Source organism: Arachis duranensis, chromosome 1 (assembly GCF_000817695.3).
Source record: "Arachis duranensis cultivar V14167 chromosome 1, aradu.V14167.gnm2.J7QH, whole genome shotgun sequence".
Lineage (NCBI taxonomy): Eukaryota > Viridiplantae > Streptophyta > Magnoliopsida > Fabales > Fabaceae > Arachis > Arachis duranensis.
The window spans coordinates 83,068,787-83,080,602 of NC_029772.3; positions in this window are offsets into that span (position 1 = coordinate 83,068,787).

Sequence of the window (11,816 nt, forward strand, 5' to 3'; positions counted from 1 at the left end):
GAACAAGTGATATCTTAGAATGGAAGCAAGCACGATTGAATGAAAAACAGTAGTAATTGCATTAATCCATCAAGACACAGCAGAGCTCCTCACCCCCAACCATGGGGTTTAGAGACTCATGCCGTAGAAAATACAATGAGAAACATGTAAAGTGTCATGAGGTACAGATACAATGTCAAAAGATCCTATTAATAGTGAACTAGTAATCTAGGGTATACAGAAATGAGTAAATGACGTAAAAATCCACTTTCGGGGTCCACTTCGTGTGTGCTTGGGCTGAGCATTGAAGCTTTTATGTGTAGAGACTTTTTCTGGAGTTAAACGCCAGCTTTTATGCCAGTTTGGGCGTTTAACTCCAATTCTTATGCCAGTTCCGGCGTTAAATGCCGGGAATTCTAAAGCTGATTTACAACGCCGATTTGGGCCATCAAATCTTGGGCAAAGTATGGACTATTATACATTGCTGGAAGGCCCAGAATGTCTACTTTCCAACGCCGTTGAGAGCGCGCCAATTGGGCTTCTGTAGCTCCAGAAAATCCACTTCAAGTGCAGGGAGGTCAGAATCTAACAGCATCTGCAGTCCTTTTCAGCCTCTGAATCAGATTTTTGCTCAGGACCCTCAATTTCAGCCAGAAAATACCTGAAATCACAGAAAAACACACAAACTCATAGTAAAGTCCAGAAAAGTGAATTTTAACTAAAAACTAATAAAAATATAATAAAAACTAATTAAAACATACTAAAAACATGCTGAAAACAATGCCAAAAAGCGTATAAATTATCCGCTCATCAGCCACCAAGAGGGAAAAGAAAAAGTTTCTAAATGGAGCAATAAACAAGTCTTTCGCACCATCTTTGGAGAAAAAATATCAGTTGGAGCAACCCTTCCACTTGCACATCTTAGCATGCACCGAGGACGGTGCAATCTTTAAGTGTGGGAGGTCGATACCGATCTCCATGGGTTAGTCACTTTCTTCTCAACACCAATTTTTATTTTTTTTCTTTGTTAGTTCATTGTTGCATTTGCATGTTTGATTTCATGTTTGCTTGATTTTGTGCATATTTTACCACTCCTTGGTTGAAGTGATTTTACAAACTTGCAAGAAAAGATGATCATGGGTGGAGACATGTAATTGAGCGATCGAACCCTCACCGGATGTGTATCCGCTCTAGGCACTCAAGTGTATCGGGTTGATTCACTCAATTCTCCCCTAATCATGCTTTCCAAGATTTGTATTTTCATCTAGCAATCAACAATTACTTTATGCATGCATAGAAATATCACGAGGGCTTTCCATAGATTGTAATGGGGCTAGGGTCAAGGTAGGATGCATATGGTCAAGTGAACTTGAAATTTGAATCTTTGATCAACCTAAGCTTCCCACCTAACCTATATAACAGCCTATACAATTCAAAGCTAACCTAACTACCCATTCTTCACTTTTTCACACACTCATGCATTCTATTTTTGGTCACTACACATATGCATTGATTTTTTTATTGAGCTTTACTTGGGGGCATTTTGTCCCCTTTTTTTTATTGCTTGTATTTTTCTTTCTTTTTTATTTTTTTCTTTTGATATATACATATATATATTTTTCTTTATTTTGTATTATTTATTATTTTTTTTGCAATAAAATATATACAAAAGTATCAATGCATATGGTTTTACATTCAATGCATGAGTATGTATCCAATTTCCCAAAATATTGACAAAAATACAAAAATACACTTTCATCCCAACCAATGTTCCAAACTCTCCCAAACTTGAATGATAAGCACTCTCACTAGCCTAAGCTAATCAAAGATCCAAATAAGGACATTTATTGTTTTTCGCTTTAAGCTTGTAATGTGCTAAAATTAAGAACAAATGGGTTAAACATAGGCTCAAGATTGGTTAACAATGGAAGATAAAAGGTAGGCTATTTGGGTAAGTGAGCTAATTGAGATGATAGCCTCAATCATATAAGTGCATGTATACACAAAATAATGGACATATAGAATTAAACAAATCAAAGATTACAATCATAGAAAGAGAATAATACACACAAGAATGAAAATAAGTGGCTATATGATGTAACCACACAATTAGGCTCAAATCTCACATGCTTGTGTTCTTAGCTCAAAAACATGATCCACAATTGTATAATTCAAGCAAGTTCTAAATTTTTTTTTTTCAATTGGGGTGCCCTATAGATAAAATCATTGGAAAATATCATGATTTTGACTAAGCTTACTATATACATATGCAATGCAACCAAAAATCCTAAAAGACCTAAAAATGAAATGCAAAAGTGTTGGGATTAGAAACTTGTCACCCAAAAATGCCGAGCGGTCAGATGACCTCCCCACACTTAAAAGTTTGCACCGTCCTCGGTGCACTCAAAAATGAGCAAAGGGGAATGGCAACCTTCCAAGTTGCCACCTCCAGCTGGTGGGTCAACCGGTTGCTGCATGTCTTTTTCTTGCTTCCATTGTTGCTTATGATGACTTATCCTGAAAATAGAAAACATGAGATAATAAGACAAGTAAATGCACAAGAAAGGAAGCATGGATTGTTAGAATGAGGTAATACACTAGAATTGAGTGAGTGAGTTAATGTGACATTGATGAAAAATAGGCGTGTGGGTTCTAAAATTGTGCGCGGTTTAGAACATACACACACTAGTACAAAAAGTTATATCACCATTACACAAAAGAAAACATGCACTTCACTCATTCTAGTGTGTTTGAGATACTTTAAAAGACTTGTAGGCTAAAACAATCCAACAAGTAGTGAAGAAGTATAACATCATTCAAGCAAAAATCAAGCAATCGTGAAATTGGATAATGCATGGGCATTGATTGATGTGTAAGTAAATTTGATGAACAAAATAGTATAGAGAGCTCACACATCAAACAATGACACATATTGAAGTTGTTGCAACACCTAAGTGACATAGAGGTGAAACACATGGATGCTATGGAACTTAGGGAAAAGAATATAGAAGTCAAAATCAATCACATAGCAAAAATGGTCCACAAAGTTGAGAAAGCTCAAAAATATGTCGCTAGGCAAGCTTTCGATCCAATTTCATAATTCCACAATCTCAATGCATGAAATAGGTGGTATGAACAAAGGGTAGATCACAAACAAGCATCACCTAAAAAATGATAATATACAATTGCCTAGCAATAGATGATGAATGCATGGTGGCCAAAATATGCAATTCAAAGAGGTAAGATGCATGAAGGCAATGTAACATGTACTTGGTGTTCACAAATATTAAGCATGGAAAGTTCTAAACCAAGTAACCAATATAACCTCAACAAAGAAATCCAACAATGACAATTAACAACAATGATGTTAAGATAACATCCTATTAATAACGAGCAACAATAAACAGTAGACAAGATTAGTAATCCAACACTGATACTGGAAAACAAAAATTAAACTAACTAACTAAAAGAAGTGGTGTTACATGATATTTGGTAGTGTTGGATGATGTTTGAAGGGTGGAAAGAAAAGAAGAGAAGAGAGAAGAAGGGAAGAAATGGAAAGAAAAGAAGAAAAGAAGGTGGGTGAAACAGGGCAATCCACGTGTGCGCGTCATGTGCGCGTAAGCGTGGATTGATGAAATGGTAGCGACGCGTACGCGCAAGGTACGCGTGCGCATGTCCTGGGGCACAAAGTTGGCACGCTTTAGGCACAACTCTCGAGTGAATGTATGGGAAGTGTAAAAACTCAATCCACGTATACGCGTACATGACGCGAGCGCGTGGATGGTCGATATTGCTTGATTCACGCGTACGCGTGAAGCACGCGTGCGCGTGGATGATACTCTGTTTTTCAAAATTTTTCTATGTTTTTTGCACCAAACCAAGCATTCCAAACCTCCAAACAACTACCAAAGCATCATAAAACCTTATTTAACATACTAAACTCCCAAATGAACATATCTAACCAAACAAAACATAAAATTAAACTAATTATTAGCAATATTTACTTAAAGAAAAAAGGAAAGATGTTACCGTGGTGGGGTGTCTCCTACCTAGCACTTTTGTTTATTGTCCTTAAGTTGGACTTATGAGGAGCTATCCATCAAGGTGGCTTGTGCTTGAATCCATCCTTGAACATCCACCAATACTTGGACTTCCATTGTGCTTCATCATTCAAAGTTAATAACTCCAAGCTTTGATGGAGTTCTTCACAAACCATAGGCTCCCAAAGTTGATCTTTCTTGTGCGATCCGGGATCCCACACTTTATTTTCACACCCGTCCTTGAGTTGATCATAGTAGGTTCCTCCGGGTGGCAAGAGAGATGAATCCTCATGGGAGCACCAAACTACCTTCCTAGACCCATCCAATTGAGCACTAGTCCAATCCATGCTCCTCAATTTTGAGCTTCCAACCATAATGAGCCTAGACTTACAACGCCAACCACTAAACATCCTCCTCTTACGCTTAATTCCACAAAGCGCCCTAAGTTGGCCATCCGTCTCAAGCAAACCAAATTCAAGTGGGATAATAAAGCTAAGAGTTAGATGTTTTACCCACTTAAATGAAGGATTAGATGAAAACCTAGGTGGAGGAGTTCCCAATGATCTTGATAAGGCATACTCTACTCCCGTCCATCCTCTTCTAGAGGCTTCTACCACTTGGCAAGGTTCTTCAAGCTTTACCTCTTGCCAAGCTTCCTCAAGTTCAAGTTCTTCTTCATCAATGTCCTCTAGCTCTTCCCCGTCACTCAAATCATAAATATGAGGTTTAGTAAAATCTACCTCATCATCAATTCCAAGTATAGTGGGGAAGGACTCTTCAAACTCAAAAGGATCATATGTTGATGTGGAATCATCATAAGTAGGAGGACCTATTTCTCGGGTCACTTCTTCCAATTCTTCAATCACATTGTGCCTTGGAGGTTATGCACTCTCCTCCTCAAAATCAACTTCAAATTCCATGGAAGAAGGCCCTTCAACTTGTGATTCCTCTATGTACTCAACATATCCTAAGGTGCCAACCACTACTTCCTTTGGTTCAATCATCTCTCCCTTCTCCTTTTGTTTCACTTCTTGCTTTGACTCCTCTTCTTCACCTTGGAGCATCAAGTTCACTCCCTCACTGAGCTCTTTGGTTGCCTCTCCACATTCAGCAATGGGAGTGCTTTGATCACATAGGTTTAGGCGGGATGAGACTATGTTGCCAATGGCTTCTACCATGATATCCTTTTTTGCTCTTAACTCCGCAAACTTCTTTTTATCCTCCTCTTGTCGCCTTAAGAGATGAGATTCAAGATCTCTCAATTCTAGCATGGGGGCTTCATCGGGAGGTGATGGTGGAAGAGAGGGTTCAATGTTTGAGGGAAGGATATTGTAATTGGAAGGTGGTTCATATTGGTGAAATTCTTGAGGTGGTGTGTATGGACTTTGTGGTTCATAGGAGTATTGGTGTTAGAATGGTGGTGGCTCTATGTATGGTTCATATAGTGGTTGGTATAGTGGATATGGGTTGGGATCATATGGAGGTGAATGGTGGTATGAGGCTTGTGAGTATGGTGGAGGGCTATATTGAGGAGGGGGTTCATATGCATATGATGATTGCGATTGACAACCACAATAAGGGTCATCACATACATTAGATTGGTATGCATCAAGATTTAAATTATACCCATAAGAAGCCGTAGGAGGTTGTTGCCAAGAAGGTTATCCATAAGCTTGGGGCTCCTCCCACCTTTGATCTCCAAATCCTTGATGCATGTTGTCATTGTAATTCCCATCTCCTACAACATAGTTAGAACCACACTCATAGCCAAAGTCATGAGAATTCATAGTGAAAGAGAAAATAAAAATAAAAGCAAACAAGAAACAAAGAGAACAAAATCCTACAACAAAAACTAACAAACAAACCAAAAATCAAGATATTCACAATATATACAATAGCCAACAATATAACACCATTGCAATCCCCGGCAACGGTGCCATTTTGATGAGTGAATTCTTTGATGGTATAGAATTTCCCCAATTGGATGCAATCTTCATTGCAAGTATAGTTCTAAACCAACGAACAATCTTCCCAATCAAAAATTTGGTTGTCACATGTACAAACTCCAAATAAGAATCAACCGAAGTATTTGGACTCTGGGTCGTCTCACGAGGATTGCAATGAAGTGGTCAATTATTGGCTATGAAGGAATTATTTTGTGGAATTTCGGACCGGTATCAATTCTTATCTATCAAATTAATGGCGCCGTTGCCGGGGATCAATTATTTTGATAAGTGAATTCTTTGATGCTATAGAATTTCCTCAATTGGATGAAGAAATATTCTAAAAACTAATAATATTCTACTAAAAACTAATTAAAACATACTAAAATCTACATGAAATTACCCCCAAAAAGCGTATAAAATATCCGCTCATCTGTGGTCAAGGATCTCTATCCTTATCACTAACCACAACATGAGAATTTGCAAGGATCAACCCCATTAAGTCATCCTCTAAATGATAAAGGAAAGTCAAATGAGCTATGTCAATCCAAGTCCATAAGTCCTAGTTCTCCACCAATTCAATTAGTGAGATCTAAGGTCAATGGCTCCCAATCATTAATCACTTGGACATTAGCAACTCAAGAGTTCCTAAGTTACCTTCCCAAGCCAATAGCATAAAATTATACTCTAACATCCTTTCAAGCATTTTGTCAAACACTTGGAAGGCATACAAGGAAAGCATAGTAAAAGTGCAAGAAATATAAATCTACCAACTACCAATTGCAAGAAAAGTAAAATCACAACTCAAATCAACAATAAAAGAACATCAAACATTAAATTGCATTAAAAATAAACCAATTCTATCATGAGTGCATGATTACAAAAGAGAGCAAAGAGGAAAATTAACACTACAAACCATGAAATTGAAATAGTAGAAGCAAGAAATCATAAAGGAAATGAGATGGAAACATGAAATTGGATCTAGATCTAGAAGAGATTAACCTAACCTAACCTAATTCTAGAGAGAAGAGGGAGCTTCTCTCTCTAGAAACTAACTACATGATGCTAATGCTACAACCAATTGCTCCCCCTTTGCTTGGACTTCAATTCTGCATGAAATACACTCAGAAACAGGTTGGAATTGGACTTGGGCTACTCAGAAATTGCCCCTGGCATTTTGTCTTTAAGTGAGTCACGTGCGAGTATCGGCGCGTACGCGCCATGTGTGCATGCGCGTCGATTGGCTATTTCTTCATCCGCGCGGATGCGTCATGTACGTGTGCGCGTCTCTATGCGAAATCACTTTTGCGCGTGCGCGCCTTGTACGCGTGCGCGCCCACGATGCATTCCCAATTCTTGTTTCCTCATGCATTCTCCACTTTGCATGCTTTTCTCCTCATTTCTTCCATCCAATACTTGCCTTATGAACCTGAAATCACTCAACAAACACATCAAGGCATCGAATGGAATTAAAGTGAGTTAAAATCACCAATTTAAGGGCCTAAAAAGCATGTTTTTACACTAAAGCACAATTCAAGGGAGAATTACAAAACCATGCTATTTTATAGAATAAATGGGGGAAAAGGTGAATAAATCCCCTAAAATAAGCATAAGATAAACCACGAAATTGGGGTTTATCAAACCCTCAAAAGACCTCTTGATTTGTGTATTTATGCATTGAAATTTTGTTGATTGCTAAATGAAGAGCAAGTCTTAGAAAGCAAGATTAGTAGAGAATTGAGAGAATCGAACCTTAAACACTTGAGCGATTAGAGTATATACACTTCCAGTGAGGGTTCGATACTCGATTCTTTGTTCCTGGCTTTCATAAGCTATTTTCTACTGCAAGTCTATCTATACTTTATTTTTATGATTTGAATTAGTGAAATCCAGTTCATATTTCTTCTTGAAGGATTTGTTTACTTTTAACCAAGTAGGTAGAAACATTTTGCATGTGCATTCATATAGGTAGGTTGCATCTCATACTTTCTACCATCCCTCTTCACTCTTATAGCTTCTCTTAAGCTTAGCATAAGGACATGCTAATGCTTAAGTGTGGGGGGATTTGATGCACCACTATTTCGTGGTACATCTTGTGCTTAATTGAGTGGATTTTATCCACTAATCTCACACTTATTCATAGAAATCGCATGTTTTACATTTTCCTTCCTGATTTTGTGCTATGATTGGAAACATGTTTCTTTGGTCTTAATTTAGCTAATTTTAATCCTCTCTTATTATCATTTGATGCCTTGATATGTGTGTAAGTGATTTCAGGATTTATAGGGCACGAATGCCTTAGAGAATGGAGAGGAAGCTTGCAAAAGTGGAAGGAACACAAGAAATGAAGGAGATAACCAGCGAGCATCGACGCGCACGCATGGCTCACGCGTGCGCGCGATATGGAGAAATTTTCAGCGACGCGTGCGCGTGCTTGACGCGTACGCGTGGAGTGGAGTTTTCACGAAGACGCGTGCGCATGTTTTACGCGTACGCGTGATACGCCAAGATGACTAGCGACGCGTACGCGTGACTGACGCGTACACGTGACATGCGCAATCTGCAGAATTAACAGAAATCACTGGGGGCAATTTTGGGCCAAGTTTTGACTCAGTTTTTGGCCCAGAAAACACAGATTAGAGGCTATAAAGTGGGAAAATCAAGGAGACATTAATACAACATTCATTCACACAATTTTAGGTTTTAGATGTAATTTTCTAGAGGTAGAGGCTCTCTTCTCTCTCTTAGGTTTTAGGATTAGGATTTCTCTTCTACTTTTAATTCTTCTAGTACTCTAGTTTATTGGTTTTCCCTTGTTGATTATTTGATGTTGCTACTTGGTTTATGAATACTCATGTTTCATTTGATTTCTCTATTTAATACAATTTGAGGTATTTCATATTTATGATTTTAATTTAGCTTTTTACACTTTTAGTTTTGGTTGAGTAATTGGAGACGCTTGAGTTATCAAACTCCTTTGTTGATTGATAATTGTTATGTTTTCTAGTTGATTTGAATTCCAATAACTCTAGTTTTTCCTTGGGAATTGACTAGGACTTGAGGAATCAAATTGATTTATCCATTTACCCTACCTTCATAGTTAGAGGTTGACCAAGTGGGAGCAACGAACAATTCTCATCACAATTGATAAGGATAACTAGGATAGGACATCCAGTTCTCATACCTTGCCGAGAGCTTTTCTAGTTATTAGTTTACTTCTTTTGCAATTTACTTTTCTTGTTCTCTTATCCAAAAATTCCAAAAACATACTTTTCCATAACCAATTATAAGCATACTTCCCTGTAATTCCTTGAGAGACGACCCGAGGTTTCAATACTTCAGTAATAAATTTTATTGGGTTTGCTTTAGTGACCACCAAAACTTTTGTATGAAAAGATTTTTTGTTGGTTTAGGAACTATACTTACAATGTGATTATTTCTATGAAATTCTTTACTAGCAAAAATCCGTTCGTCACTGACCCTATGTCGTAAGTGTGGCCGGACACTGTGAAAGTTCCGGATGAGCTTGCCCCCGTGAATATACACCAGTGAGGGTGTTGGATATGAATTATGATTTATGTTGAGTATAACTCAAGTTGGGGATGCACGACAGAGGGACAGTCCAATGGTTAGCTACCAGGACTTGTCGGGTTGGCTTTATAACCGACAGATGAGACTCATCAGCCATTAGGACAGGCATACATCATATGCATATTATGTGAATTGTTTGGAATTGCCTAATTGACTGCATATTACTTGCTAATTGTCTAAATGTCGTATCTGTTTCCTATTTATATATCTCATTGTCTGATATAATTGTGTTTGCCATATTATTTTACTGTTGGTGGTTAGGAAGTTTGGAGGATTTGGAAAGGGAATTATTAGTTAGACTAAAGATTTTTAGTCAGTTGCCAGTTATGGTTTAGTCTGTTTATAAGATTTGATTTATCTGTTGGGAGTTCTAGGATTGCCTTCGGATTTTTCAGGACATTACATGTTAGATATGTGGGCACTGTTACCATACTGAGAACCTCCGGTTCTCACCCATGCGGATTTTGTGGTTTTCAGATGCAGGACGTAAGGCTCCTCGCTGAAGCATGCTGGAGACTTCTGGATTAGCGAAGATCCTTGGTTCTTGGGACTTTACTTTTGGTTTATGTTTTTATTTAGATACTTATTATCTCCATTAAATAATACATACTGTGTTGACACCTCTTAGAGGTTTTTTTCGGAGAACAGGCTTTGTATTTCATCTGTCGGCTTTCTTTTGGGTTCCTTACCTTATATATATGTATATACTTATATGCTCGGACCGGTCATCTTCAGAACCGGATCTTGAGTTTTGATATTTGTGTTTTTGGCACTCTTATGTATATATCTTACGTTAGACATCCTTTATACGTTTCATTATGTTATCAATCGGAGTGTTACGACTTTCGATTTACAATTTTGTTTTATCCCTTTTTCTTCAAAGGCTCCTAGTTAAAAACATTTTTCACACTACTACATATACTAAATTTTATTTTTAGAGGTCGTAATACCTTGCCACCTCAGTTTTATGACTTAAGCATAAGACTCTGTATGGTAGGGTGTTACACATATCACTCAACTAATCCATCCTCAGTACTCCAGAAACCTAAGTCTCCGTCTTCTAAATTCATATAGAATTTCACTAAAATAAGTCACTAACTCATCTTTAATAACATTAGAACCTAATTACCATATAGTACTCTTAAACAGCATTTGAAGGAAGTTTAGAAAGTTAGGAGACCCTTAAAAAAGAAGAAAAAATAATTTTTCAGCAAAACAGGGTGTATGCATATGCACACTTCAGTTTTGGACCATCATGCGTACGCATACCATAAGTTCGTGTACGCATAGGTGCTGGACAGAAACCATCACTCGCATATGGCGCAGGAGGCCGCGCACGCATACCTACTTTTTGGCCCATCTCGCGTACACATACATAGGGCCGCATACGCATGAGGGCCTGACAAATATGCACGCCCGTGTATGGGGTGCTCGCGTACGCATGCCATCCCAAAATTGCAAATTTTTGTAAAGTTGCATAAATCAGTTTTAAACACCAAACTTTAAACGTTCATAACGTCCTCTACAAAAACCTATTTTCATCAAACTTTATGCCAATTTAAAGATCTTTAAATGGACTTTAATATAAGACAAATTTCAACCAATTTCAAAAATAGAGACTTAAGTTATGATCTGTCAAAGTTCACTAAAAATTGGTTTTTACAAAAAATTTGCTAGGTTCTCAAACTTCCAAAATTCACAATCAAACCATGTCAAAGCCTATTCAAGTTCACCACAAAACACTACCAAATATTATACTTTACCTTTCCATCATAAGCCAATCAATTCAACATCTAATTTAATCAAGTCATACACCACAAACTCAACAATTCCACAATTCCTACATCAAGACTCCAATATCACAATTTTAATACAATCCCACTACTCATAAGCATCACTTATTATACCTCAACATCAACATACAACATAGTTTATTATCCTTCCACACAATCATCATTATTCAACATCATCACAATCATTAAAATCATCATACATCATAATTATCAACAATCAATTTCAAACCTATCCTATGGTCCACTAGCCTAAGTGTCAACAAATATTACATAATACATAGAGAAAACCAAAATCATACCTTGGCCGATTCCCAATATGTGCTATACACCAAATTTGTGTTTAAATCAAGCCTCCAATCATCAACAATTAATCCAAAGCTCCAATAATTCACAATTCAAGCTAGACATACATAATTTATCATAAATCCACACCTAAGGTCCAAAAAATTCATAAATTCATAAGTTAA